The following is a 14,484-nucleotide window of genomic DNA, read 5'->3' on the forward strand; positions in this document are numbered from 1 at the left end:
CATGGAGAGTCCTCCTCTCCCTTCAGTAACTTCACAGATAAGAATTAACGAGCAGTTGATATATTTATAGTCCTTTTATTACTGCATCATGTTGCAAGCATAAATACACAGCTCTCCGCAAGGAGGGTGGTTGGCTACTCTAAATCCTCCCTCCAACTTCCACAGCATTTTAGGTGCCAGTGGGAAGTTTCTCCCTCCCTCTGACTCCTTTGCTCTCTGACATTGGACCTCTGAGTCTGTGGGGAGGGGGTCCCACAAACATTCTAGTGATGTCTTGACTAGCTGCCCCCTCCCTTCTGGTTCCCTTGCCATTATCTAGAAACTGGGCAACTCCTGCCTAAGCTATTCAGCTTCTGTCTCTCTCTCTGCTTCTGAACATGCTGTGGACAACTCTTCTCACTCCAGCTCTCCATCAGAGAGAAGCTGGTCTGCCATAGAATGCATTCCCCAGTCCTCATCTTCAGACCATTCCCTGACAGAGGTGGGGGCACCAAATATTGGCCTTGCATAGAGCGCCACTGAAATCTGAAAGACCAAAGTCCACCCCTGATGGGGGGGGGAGTCTGCTGAATCTGAGCAAGGTTCTGTTTAGCCCACTGTTTTCCATAAGGGTGGGAAGAAATGCCCCCTCCCCCGCCATGTGTCACCCCATTTGCAAATGGTGCTTTAGGAGCAGATACTTTGGTTTCATCTTTGTGCCTTGCTATTTACTTTTGTGTGTATTCGTTTTATTACATTCATAGCCCATCTTCCTTCCACCATGGAACACAAAGCAGTGGGCATGTGATTTCTGGGAGGTCACCCATCCAAAATGCTGTCCAGAGCCAGACCTGCTTAGCTTCAGCACAGCAGTGGCCTCACGTACCTTCAGGCCATGCCATATGGTCAGAAGCAGCTTGCCCTCTACCTTCTCATCAGGTGGCTTGCTACTGCTTACTGGGATGGAAAAGGGTGGCACAGTGCAAATGCAATAGCAGCAGCAAAAAGCAGCTTCCGCTCATGGTTTGACAGTGGTTTTTGATCTTAGGGTATGGGGCTGGTGCAGGCAGAGTTTCTTACCCTGTTCGTTTTGCTTTTCTTGTCTCTTCATTTTGGCTATTTTAATATTTTCTTCTTTTTTCTTTTTAAACAAACTTTTGCTGTTTTAAATCCACCAGTTTTCCAGGTGGCTTTGGTGGCACGGCAGAGTTCTTTTCTCTGCCATTCATCGTCCACAGGAAAGGGAAATAAAACAACAGGAAACATGCCAAGGGACAAAAAAATATTGAGAAAACAGGAGAGGGGTGGTAAGAAATAGATGGAACTCCCTTCCTATTGACATCAGGCAGGCACATTCACTGCACTCTTTTTGTGCCTGCTTACAACATTTTTGCCCAGGCAAGTCTTTCCGGCCATTTAGATGAGGACCTGTTTCAATTTATTTTGCTGTTAATTTTAATTTTCTGTACATGTTTTCCGCTGGTTTTTTTTTTTTTTTTTTTTTTTTTTTTTTTTACTGATGCATTTCAATATTTCCCATAAAATGCTTGGAGATTTTACTACAATCAAGTGGTGCCAGAATAAAAATAAATAAAAAGATGAAATGACATCGCTACACCTTCCCAAAGGTGTCTCTTCCCTTCCCACTTCTCATTCTTGTCATTCAACATGTACACCCCTTTGGTGCAATGTTTGCATAAAGCATGATTTAAAAAAAAACAAAAAAAACTTTCCACCCAGCCCTGCATTCACAGATGGATGCTGGCATGGTGCTGAAACTGCCATTATGAATAAGTACGCGAAGATTTATTTTCATAACTGCATAAGGGTTTTGAGAGTTTTATGGTAATTTCCCCCTAGTGCTAACATTTAGTTTGATACTCTTGGAATTTTTCAGTGCCTGAACATCTCTAAGGAGATTTAAGTGAGCCAGGCAGACAGGGTCATACATATATTCCTTTGTCAAAGTCACGATTGGGCTCTAAAATGTATCCCAAAATTCTTATTTGCCTATCATTTTGCCACTTTTCTTCAGGAAATTCTGCACGGCCTAATAAATCGTACTGAGCTGCAATCCAAGAAGACCTTTTATTTTAACAGTACGTGAGGATTTATATATGGGCACCAGAACTTCTTTCTCCCTCAACCCCATCAGCAATTTCTGGCACCGTGTTGAAGTCTGTTCTTGAAAATGCCCCAACTTCTGTAATGTGCTGCAGTGCTGCTGGAAAACAGAAACTCAGAAACACTGCTGTGCCATAGACACCAGGTGTAGGGAAACTTTGGCCCTCCAAATATTGGCCAGGGATGGTGGGAGTTATAGTTCAGCAACATCTGGAGGGCCAAAGGTTCCCCACATCTGATCCATAAAAAACCATGGAATTCATTTCCACAGGAGGCAGTGACAGCCACCAAAGCACGATTCAATCAATTCATGGAGAAGAAAGCTATTGGTGGTTACAAGACATGATGGCTATGTTCTGCCTCCACAGTCAGAGGCAATAATGCTTCTGAATTGTAGTTGCTAGAGATCACTGAAGGGGAGAGTGCTTTTGTGCTGCCTCTGAGTTTCCTACAGGCATCTGGTTGGCCACAGTGATGATGGACTAGAAGGGCCATTGGCCAACAAGATGATGGACTAGAAGGGCCATTGGCCAGATCCAGAAGGCCCTTCTTATGTAATCCACATATTTCATAGATCTATAGGTGCATCTGGGGAAATAAAGCTGACTTGCAGCCTTATTCAAAGGAAGGGCTTCCATCCCAATCACCACTAAGCATCACCCACCCAGGGTCCCAGCACGCAGGGCAGGAAGTGGTGTCACAGGCAGGTCAGACCAGCAATGGGCATTTCTGATGCCCTGGGCTCTTCCCACTGCTGATGCCAGACCTGCAGGTAATTACAGCCTTTAGCAACTTGAGAGGAAGTGCAAAGCTGAATGACAGAGAACATGCTTTACACATAGCCTGGGTTCAATCACGAGCATTTTCAAGGAGGGCTTAGAAAGACTTGTTTGAAACTGGAGCGCCACTGCTAATCGGGATGGACAATGCCAAGCTAGATAGACTGACCTGATATATAAGGCAGCTTCTGGTCTTCCTAACATCACGATGCAGAAGCATAAGAAAAGAATTGATCTTACTATAGATCCTTGAAGAATTTTGTGGTGCAACTGTAGAACTCAGAAATTCAGCACACAATGTCAGAGGTGAGATCAGTAGTTTCTTTTGCCACGTTGTTTTAATTCCCTGGCACCTGCTGACTCTGTAACAGGAGGCTGACCAATTATTTTATGGGAGCACAAAAGCAGTTCCTCTGTCCAGCTTGAAAGGGATCCAAGAGGGAGTGCATTTATGGTGGCAGCTGGAAGTCTGGCAAGAAGCCACTTCTCATGCCCCATAAGAGTGCATGCCAGTGCTAGGCAGGAGCAGGTGGGGTCAGGGCTGGATTAAGACCGTTAGAGGCCCCAAGCACAGGGAAGATTATGGTCCCCTCTATGTAATTCAAAATAAGTAAGTAATAAAAAGAACAGAAAAATGGGGAAAGAGTGTGTGAGGAAGTTTTACAAAGTTCTGATCTGTCCCATGATAACTACTTCAATGTTTGTTTGTTTTGAAATACCAAATGCTAAATTCATGCAAAAGAAAAATTATTTCTCTTTTTTCTGGTGCCCTTGTTTTGCAGGTGCATTAAGTATGTGTTTAGTCTTCCTACTATGTAATCCAACTCCAGGTGGGGGATATTTAAGATCTTCCACTCACTTCCTTTGTCAAACGTGGGCCCCAATGCAACTGTCTAGTATGCAGTGCAGGATTAGCTGGTCACCATAGTTGGGGCCAAGTAGGATTTTCTCTTTGTTCTCTTCTGCAATTAACTAGGAGGAGAATTTTTTTTCATCTACTCTATACTGTTGCACATTACTCCATTCTCTGAGTGGTGCAAGGTTTGAGGGGTTCCAGGTGCTTACCCAGGCTTCATGTTTCTTTCGGAACGAGGGACAGAGGAGACTGTGGTGAGTTTATGTTATATGGCTTATTTACAGATATATATAACCTGAGCCTATGATGGAGGGGTTCACAACATTAACACCCCATGAAGGTTCTGCTTCTCCCATAGCCACAGCCTTGGATTTCATCAGAAATCAGGCATGACTTTGTCACCCAGATGCCTAGCCTGCAGCCTTGCTTTTACATTCTAGCTCACATCACTAAAACTCTCCACCCTGGCCTTTATCTTTCTATCACCAGACAGTTGAGGGAGGGGATCTCCACCCATTTGTCATCTGCACAGAGCCACTTCCTTTGTTATATTAACAACCCGTACCTCACCAAGAAGCTAGCCTGGCTATTCCAAGTATTTGAATCATTCCTTAGATTTTAACACTCGCTAGAAATTAAACTGATGCATTCTGAAGGAATTCAGCCCTGAGTGCTCACTGGAAGGACAGATTGTGAAGCTGAGGCTCCAATACTTTGGCCACCTCATGAGAAGAGAAGACTCCCTGGAAAAGACCCTGATGCTGGGAAAGATGGAGGGCACAAGGAGAAGGGGACGACAGAGGACGAGGTGGCTGGACAGTGTTCTCGAAGCTACCAGCATGAGTTTGACCAAGCTACGGGAGGCAGTGGAAGACAGGAGTGCCTGGCGTGCTCTGGTCCATGGGAGTCGGACACGACTAAACGACTAAACAACAACAACAACAGGAATTAAAAGGGTCTTGGCATACCACCCTGCGTGCACCACTACTAAAAGTCATAACAAGACTATGATAACTTCCTGTAGCCAATCAGAAGCTGCGCTTTGGTTTCCGAATGTTTTGGAAGTTGAATGGAATTCCGGAACGGATTCCGTTTGACTTCCAAGGTACAACAGTAATTAGATTGATTGGTTTTGGCAGGTGAGTGTGGGAAAGGGAATAGCATGACACAAATAGTTAGCACCCTCAGGCTACAATGGGGTGTGCGTCAGAAAGGCTTCCTCCTCATCTGAAGGGCAGGAAAGAGGTAGAATTCAGGCCACCTTTCCTCCCTGCCGTGTAGGCTTGTCCATTTAAAACAGACTTGGGATCCTGATAGATTACTGGAATCTTTACTGCACAGGATCTCCTTTCCCCTAAACAGTCCCTAAGTTTTAATGTTGTAACTAATAAAGTGGACGTGGTTACACACCATACCTTGTGTTCTTGCCTCTTTATTTTCAGTCTACTGACAGAGATGTTGCTGCAACGGACTGATGGTCACTAGATCCAGACAGTAAAAGCTCAAGATTTGTGAAAGTATTGACTGCATAAGCAGGGAGGCATATGTAATTCTCTGTGCTTGCTTCCGTAGCTGACATGAATGTGAAATCTCCACTTTTGTCGTTTGATTTTATAAAGGATGTTCGTCAATTGAATTCCAGCCACATTTATAGTCGCATCCCTTGAGTTCCCAGGAGGAATAAAAATACACCTCCTCCTCCTCTCAAGTCAGTGACTGATCTTCACTCCTAACAGTAACATCATTTAACACATCTAGGTATAACCAGCTCTCCAGTTGTTCTATTGCACACTGCATAGATCATATCGTGACATCCCCAAATATGGAGTTTAAGGGGAAATGCAAATGTTAACCAGTATTAATGAAAAGCATATCTCAATCCAAACTGTAATTATTAGAAAATAATTTTTGGAGCCAATTCAACTTGCTCACATACAGATTTTCACTGTGATTTAAAAAGAAAAAGAAACCAGCAAACCAGCCAGCAAGCCTTACCTCTTCTCCCAAGAGGTATTTGTATTTAGGTGCAAAACCATATGTATTCCTGACTCTGCAATCCATGTAGCCATATAATAGGCAGCTTCATAAACAACTCATAACCTGAAACACACACAAACCCCTCATCCTTAAGAGCACAGTGATAAGGTATGAGCAATGGCAGTTCACCCTGACATTTCTCTAGGATGCATTTAGTGTAAACTATTCACTGTGCCCTTTTCAGATCTCACCGCCAATCACTCTTCATACACGCAGATATTGCCAATGCTAGGAATATTTCTTTGCCCAACAGCAGGTGAAATTCAGATAACAAGGAATAGATATCAATAGTATACACTGGACCTGGGAAGCCTAAGGTGTTTCAGCACCTGAGGCCAAACACCCCACGGATTTAGGGCTGTGTGAGTGGTGTGCATGCCCTGGGCACTGACTCAAGGGGGCACCACCTCAAAACCTGGTAAGCAAGGCGCTGGGCTTTGGGAAGGAAGCATGAGGCTCTGACAGGGTCCCAGAGGCCTCTTTTGTCCTTCCCAAAGCCTAATTATTGCTTCCCTCAGCTTTAGAAAGAAGGTTGGAGGACTCTAGGACCCTGCCAGAGCATCATGCCTCCTTCCCAAAGCCAAGTGCTTCCTTTACAGAACGAGGGCTGGAGGGGCCAAATTTTGGTTTCACACAGGGCATCATGATGCCCAGGTCCATCACTGCCTACTGCCATCCCCACAATATGGGGGGCAAACTCCATAAGGTCTTCTCTGGAAGAAGCCCTGCCAGATTGTCAGGCATGGCAGGCAGGGGGACAAGGAGATCTCCCTCCCACCTGGGGGGTGGAATGTGTCCTCCCTCCCAGGAGGGGAGGCATTGCACAGCGCTTTGCTTCTAGTCCCTCTCTGCTCCTAGAGGCCAGGGAGGCCAGGGACACAGCTGGGTGGCAAAATGGTGTCCCCACCACCCCACACCGCTTGACTGCTCCATAGAGTAGACCATCATCACCATGATACACCACTGCAGAGAGGATTGCAGTGGCTTCCAATTAGATGCCAAGGTGCTGGTACAAAGCTTTGTATGGCTGGGGACCAGGGCACCTAAACAATTGTCTCCCCGTTTAAATTGATCATTGCATCCTGCCGGCGAGGGCATCCTTCAGATTCCTATTTAAGTTTCCTTTTTCAACAAATGAGGATCTTTATCCTTTTCTGTATCTGCACTGGATTTTAAATAGATTTTGCATGTGAAGCTGCTTTTAATTGCTTTCTGAATCACCGTAATTGTTTTTAATATGTGAAACGATGTCATTGTTTCATTACTTATGTTTTTAATCGTGAAATCGCTTTGAGATACTTAATGGGAAGTGATTTTAGAAATGGAAATAAATAAGTTAAAGAGAAGGGAGAACTGTGGTGCGATCTGGAGCAGGAAAATTCAGGCGCACATCTTCCTTACTAGCTGCAAGTGAACAAGAAAGACATATTAGAAGGTCAACAATGGCTTTAGAATGCTGGCTGCTGGGAATCGCAGGAGGGTAGAGTGGCCTTGTGTTCGAATCCCGCTCGCTGGTGACCCACAGGCAACTGTTCCACAACTGCCCTGCATGCTGAACCAGATGGGTCATTGGCCTGATCCAGAGGGCCTCTTCTTATGTTCTTGTGTCCTTAACAAGGTTTTTTGTTTTTAAAGAAATGCTATTTCTTAGTTTCTACAACAAAGAATTAGGATTGCTACAAAGCCATGAGCTCAGCCCACCAGTTTTTCTGATAACATTTGGGTTCAGATGTTGAGCATCCTGGATAATTTGTCTTTACTGGGGTAAACTTAAGTTGATTTTATTATGTGAGCCTTCCAGGGGAGGGACAGTATGGTAGTGGTATCCCGATTGTGGAACCCCTTCCTAAAGGAGATTCAGTTGAACACATCTCCATTTGAGTTTTATGAGTGTGCCAAAGACTTTTTAAAATCTCACCAGTACTTCAATCTCTTTTAACATTTGTTGTGATGATGTATTTTCAAACTCATCCTGCTGTTTAACGCTGCTTTTATGCTGCCATTTTAATGATTTAAATGTTATATGGTCACCTCGTTATTTTTATTTTCCTCTTTTTAATTGGACGCCACCTTGGCAGGTGGAAATGTTCATAAATAGATATATGTATAAATAAGTAAAATATCTCCCCTTCTTTACAAAGAGGTGATTAATACGTCCAAAGGTTAGACAGCATATACCATGCCTATCATATTGGATGGTGTATTATTCATTCACTCTATTTCTATCTCCCATTCCTAGGTGACTTTCTCATATATAATACATACAAAATCACTGTAAGGCCCCAGTAAGGTATATGCTTCTAGACTCTATGCTTTCATTGGAGCCACAAATATCATCATGCTTTTCTCACCAGCTTTGCTCGGTTTGCCAAATGTGGTCTTATCTAGTGAAAGCAGATCTTGCCGCAGCGATATATGCATTGGTTACATCCAGGCTGCTGTGAAACTGAGGTGCTCCCTTAGAAGCTCTTTGCACTTCTCCTCTGTTTGGAATGAAAGAGAGGGCGGGCAGATGTCCAGTCCTGGCATCCAATGAAATGAAGTCAAGTTTAAAGGGGAAGTGCTCAATGCAGGAGACACTGAGCAAGTGCAGACAGGAACTGAGCAGGAAGAACAACAGTTTCCTGTGCATTTTAGGTGTTTGAGGGGATATTTATGGAGGCTTTTCGTGGGCATCATAGGAGGATTATTGTAATATTACTGTACAAATTTTAATAAGAGTACGTCTCAATTTAATAACTGATGCACCCTCTATTTTTAATATAAAAAATTAGTACATTTTAAAGTGTATCACAAAAATATAATGAAACATTTGGAAAAGGCATATCAAACTAGTCTTTTTTTGCTGTTCTCTGTAACTGAAGAATGTACAAATTCAGATTTTGGGTTTCCACAAATCCTTTGTTTATACAAATGTAGGAAGACGTTGACATGAGGTAATATTTGGACATATGCTCCCACCCCCACCACATAAACACAATTTCTTAATAGAATCTTGTTGCATTGTATTCAAACTGACTTTGAAGCCAAAAGCAAATCTGGCTTTTGGATAGTTTCTATGGTTCCAAAATGTCCCCTCTCAACTAACCCCGCCGAAATCTGCACAACTCAGGCCTCCTTTGAGTGGCTCTTTCTTTCTTCACTAATTGGTCCCGTTTGTTTGTTGCAATTACATCTCATCTTTCCTCCCTGATGACATACATGGTCCTTTCCTCATGTTATCCAATAAGGTAGGTTAGCACTCAGTTAGCTTCATGGTTGAGTGGGAATTTGAATCTGGATCTCCCCAGATAAAAGAAGAGCCTGCTGGATCAAGCTAATGGACCATCTAGTCCAGACCTAGCAGTTTGAAAGCACGCCAGTGCAAGTAGATAAATAGGTACCACTGTGGCAGGAAGGTAAACGATGTTTCCGTGCGCTCTGATTTCCGTCACGGTGTTCCGTTGCCCCAGAAGTGGTTTAGTCATGCTGGCCACATGACCCAGAAAGCTGTCTGTGGACAAACGCCAGCTCCCTCAGCCTGAAAACGAGAAGAGCGCCACAACCCCATAGTCACCATCCAGGGGTCCTTTACCTTTTACCTTTACTCTCACAGCAGCCAACCAGATGACTTTAGGAAACCCACAAGCAGTAAATCATTCTAACATTGGCTGATGAGTGCCATCTTAGCACCTGGACCTTTTGTTGTCTGCCAGCCGGGTATCTTCTGTACACACATGTTCTGCAGAATCAGAGCCTGAAAATGCTCACAGTTGAATGTGAATTCATGCCTGCAGCTCTTTGAAATGCATAGAAAGACCCACTTCCACAGAATGCCATTTCCTGCACTGCATGCAGCAGATGTTCCGGTAAGTGACAGCCTCATTCCTTTGCACTGTCTCCTCACGGTAGGCAGAGAAGAGCCCCATGGCTGAGCATGTCAAATCAAGCCAGGTTTAGGAAAGCCTTGGGATTGAGATAGGGCTTCCTCGACTCAGGAAGCTTCAGAGTTTGCATCAGCTCAGGGGTTCAGAGGCTTCATCGTGACTCTTCGACGGGATGTCACCCTGGGAAGCAATGATCCTTTGGGGTGTTCTGGGAGCCTTTGTTCTTTTCTAAACACATGTCTTGTCCTTTCAGTTGTTTGTCATGCAGGCAGCTGCCTAGAGGGAAAAGCTGCAGACAACAAACAATCTGGAGAGGAGAGCAAGGGGGGAAAGAGTCAGTGGTGAAACATACATTAGTTACAGTTTCTGTGGTGTTGCAACAGCTGTCTGTCTTGGGTTAAAGGAGAACTCTGCACTGGAAGGATCCATGTCTTCATTGTCCTACAGGACAAACAGCAAGATATTGAGATGAGGGCAATATGGGGCACTGGAGGAAAGGGTTCTATGGGGGCCTATATGCCAAGCCACCTCTGCTTTCTGTAACCACAGAGGAGCAAAATAGCTGCAGAAATTTGTGCTGCCCAGACTCCATGCAGTCCTTTTATAGTATAGGGGCATGGAACGCAAACTCAAAGAGGTGTTGTCATCACTGATGCTTGCTTCTTCAAGGTATGAGTTATATGTTATTTATTTAATAACATTTATTTACCACTTGATTGTAACAACAACAACAACAACAACAACAACAACAACTCAAAGCAGCTTACAAACAGAATAAAACAATTCAATTATTAGTAAAAGCAATTTAAATGTTCAAAAAATTAAATCAGCGATAAACTAAAAGCAGATAAGTGTTCTAGCTATCAGGGTTGACTTGTCTAAAGAAAAAAATGTTTTTAGCTGGGTCCCAAAAAGCACTGCTTATCCTCAAAGAGGAGCAAAAGTTACCAGCCCATCTTTCCATGAAGCAATGGGAAGCTTTTGCTTCAGAGAGAACATTTCGAAAAGATGGATGCATTCCTGCACCCAAACCCCATCTCTGTGCTTTGCTTTATTGCTTCTACAAAGAAGGAGGAGAAGTAAATCATAGAAATCATAGACTTGTAGAGTTGGAAGGAACCCCAAGGATCATCCAGCCCAACGTACTGCAATGCAGGACTCACAGCTAAAGAATCTCTGACAGATAGCTATCCAACATCAGTTTAAAAATCCACCATGAAGGAGAGTCCATCATCTTTCAAGGAAGTCCATTCCACTGTTGAACAGCTCTTATTGTCAGAAAGCACTTCCTGGTGCTTAGTCAGAATCTTCTTTCCTGTAACTTGAATCCATTGGCTCAGGTCCTGCTCTCTGCAGCAGGAGAAAACAAGCTTGCTCCTCCTTCCACATGGCAGCTCTTTGTATAGTTGAAGATGGCTATCATATCACCTCTCAGCCTTCTCTTCTTCAGAATGATCACATCCAACTCCCTCATCCGTTCCTCATAAGGCTTAGTGGCCAGACCCCTTTTTATATATACCTGAAGGCGCATCTCCACGCCAATTATTCAGCCCTGACACTGTGGTCCAGCTCCAAGGGCCTTCTAGCAGTTCCCTCACTGCGAGAAGTGAAACTACAGGGAACCAGGCAGAAAGCCTTTTTGGTAACTGCACCCTCCCTGCAGAAAGCCTTCTGGCAGATGTCAAAGAGTTAAAGAATTATATATTTTTTTCAAAGACATCTGAAGGCAGTCCTGTTTTGAGAAGCTTTTAATGTTGGATGCTGTTGTTGTTTTTCCTGAATTTTTGTTGGAAGCCACCCAGAGTGACTTGGCAACACAGTCAGATCAGATGGGCAGGGTCTTCTTCTTCTTCTTCTTCTTCTTCTTCTTCTTCTTCTTCTTCTTCTTCTTCTTCTTCTTCTTCTTCTTTTTCCTCTGCAGACGATTCAGCGTGTCAATATCCATCTTAAAATGTGGTTCCCAGAACTGGGTACAGCACTACAGGTGGCTCTGGACACTATACTTTTGTTGTGCAATTCCCTCCCCACAGAGATGCCCTCTGGCTTTTTCACTATATAGCTTCAGTGAATGACAACAATGCAGTTCTTTACTCTGGCCTTTGACACCTGAGATGCGTGATTTCTGGGCCTGCTCTAATCTTGTGAAAGTAACACATTTTAAATGTTTTAAATTCTGAATTTCAAATTGCTGTAACCTGCTGGTGAAGGAAGGGTAATAATAATAATAATAATAATAATAATAATAATAATAATAGCAATTTGCAATGTGGCAAAGTGCTACTTCCTTGTACTTATAATCAGGATTCATGTGAGGAGGGGGAGAAGGAAAGCAAAAACTAATTTAGGAATCAGAGCTAAGATGCCATTTACTTTGTTCCACCACCCCCTGTCACTTTCCACATTAAATTTGATTCTGGTTAAGTTCTGAACTGCAACTTTTGTCCCTTTGCATAAATACATTAGAAGGCGATATGAAGGGAGGGTGAGGAACGAGAAGTACGCTTGATCTCAGAGGAGACAGACCTAGGTGAGGACGGAAGTAATTATGCTTTAAATCTTAATAATAATCAAAGAGGACTAACTCATGGGGAAATCTGGTGACTTATGGGGTTTTGGAATCACACGAATGCACTAAATGGATAGCACATGCCCCCTGCTCTCAGAATTCGCTGCTTCATTAGCAGCCGCTCTGCTCAGCCAGGGAAGTTAATTAAAGTCTGCAGCCAGGCGTGCACAGAAGGAAGCAACAGTGTTGCGGCACTAAGAGAATATTCTTCCTCCATGTGAGGCTGGCAAATTAGATTGTGTCCTTCATTTCATTTCCACATCTTGCAAGAGGAGCATCAAAATAAGCTCCCTTAGACGAGGCATGGTTCTTTTTCTTTTTAATGCAGTATTGATTCCTTAGGACCACTGACTACTTCTTGCAAAGTCAGAGGTGGGGAACTTGTTGCCCTTTGGATGTTGATAGACCCCAACTTTCAACATGGACAGTGATCAGAGACAATGGGAACTGTAGTTCAACAGCATCTAGAGAGTCACAGGTTTCCTTTCTCTGATGTAAGTAATGCTCAAGACAATAGACATTTTGGAGGCATTGCAGGGGTTGAAGAAGATGACCCATTCCAACTCTACAATTCTGTTATTCTATGGAGCAAATTATGACTTCTGCTGTATAGCAGGGCTCTTCATATAACATAAGGAGGTTGTATTATGGCCAAGTTAGTGAGCCTTCAACACTATGGCTCAAATGGCAATCCAAAATGAATTCGACTCCCTCCCCTCAAACCATACATTAGAAAGCATCCTTGTTAATTTGCCTTCTCAGTGGTCTGACAATTAATGCACTGGGGACTGTGACAAATCCTCACTTTCCAGCCAAGTCTGGATGTCACACAGTCTTGGGCAATATAAACCACTGGTTTTGTTTTCTCAAGAGCATAAAGTACCTGTGCTGCTGTGGGTTAGGAATGAAGAAGCATTTCAGAAACGGGTGGCTTAGAAATGAATTCTGTAGGTTTTCAAATCCCCACGTGATTCTTAGAGATGAAGTCAACCCACCTGTGATTTTTACTTTGGATCTTAATGGCTTCAGCCTCAGCCCTCTCACCTGTCAAGTCAATGCCCAGTTCCCCCTCTACGTTATTACAAAATTTCAAAATTGCAATTGGCCTTACGTATATAAAACCTAAATTTGCTTCTAAACCATTCCTAAGCCTGAAATGTTGCCATTCACCATATCACCCTGCTCAAGCTCTTAGATGATCAGGTGAGGCCCTCTTATAAGTTATGCACATTCTGGAAGTTCATTTAGCAAGTACCTGGCACAGAAATTTTATAGTGGTGGCACCAGTAGTGGATTATGGGAGCACCATATTAGCAGATGTTTTTACACTGTATAGATCTCTTCATTGCCTTGCCCATTGAGTTCTCCTGGTAAGTAGGAACAACTCAATACTTCAGACGTCAGGTGATTGCACTGTCCACCACTGGGCAGCGCCCACCCACTGGAATACACTACAGGTGGAGATTAGGGCAGTGCTGTTCAATCTAATATTTTTGGTTGATTTGTTTTATTCAGCTGGGTTTTCTGTTGGACATCACTCCACTTGGTTTTACATATGGAGACATTGGTTCTAATTGCCTTTCCTTTGTAGGCTGCATCTTGCTTTCAGTTCCTATTTTGGGTACCACCACAATATTTCTGAAAGGTGGATATTTTATAAATTCTTTAAGCAGGGCTGCCCACCCCATGAGGCAAGGTGAGGTGGCCACCTCAGGAAGCAGAACCCACAGGATCCAGCAATAGATCCAGCCTCAAAGGAATGCATCACCTGCTGCTGTTGCCATGGTGGCAGTGACAGTTATGACACTATCCTTGGAGGCCAGATCTGCCATTATTATTTATTTAGTTTATATACCGCCCTATACCCAGACGTCAGATAAAAATCACAACATATATAATCAGAATAAAAACAAGAACCCACTAATACACACACATCCCAAAAGAGCCACATTTTAAAAGGGTACAGGATGTCAAACAGATCAACCAAAGGCCTGGTTAAAAAGGAATGTTCTTGCTTGGTGCCTAAAGGGGTGTAATGAAGGCACTAGGCAAACTTCACTGGGGAGAGCATTCCACAGATGGGGAGCCACTGCAGAGAAGGCCCGTTCTCATGTTTCCACCCTCCGGACCTCTTGAGGAGGAGGCACACAAAGGAGGGCCTCAGAAGGTGATCTCAGGGTCCGGGTAGGTTCATATGGAAAGAGGCGGTTCTTGGGGTATTATGGTCCCGAGCCTGCCATCTTCTCAGCAGCCTTTCCACCATGCCTCTTCTACAGT

The sequence above is a fragment of the Podarcis cretensis genome (genome assembly GCF_951804945.1).
Source record: "Podarcis cretensis genome assembly, chromosome: 10".
Lineage (NCBI taxonomy): Eukaryota > Metazoa > Chordata > Lepidosauria > Squamata > Lacertidae > Podarcis > Podarcis cretensis.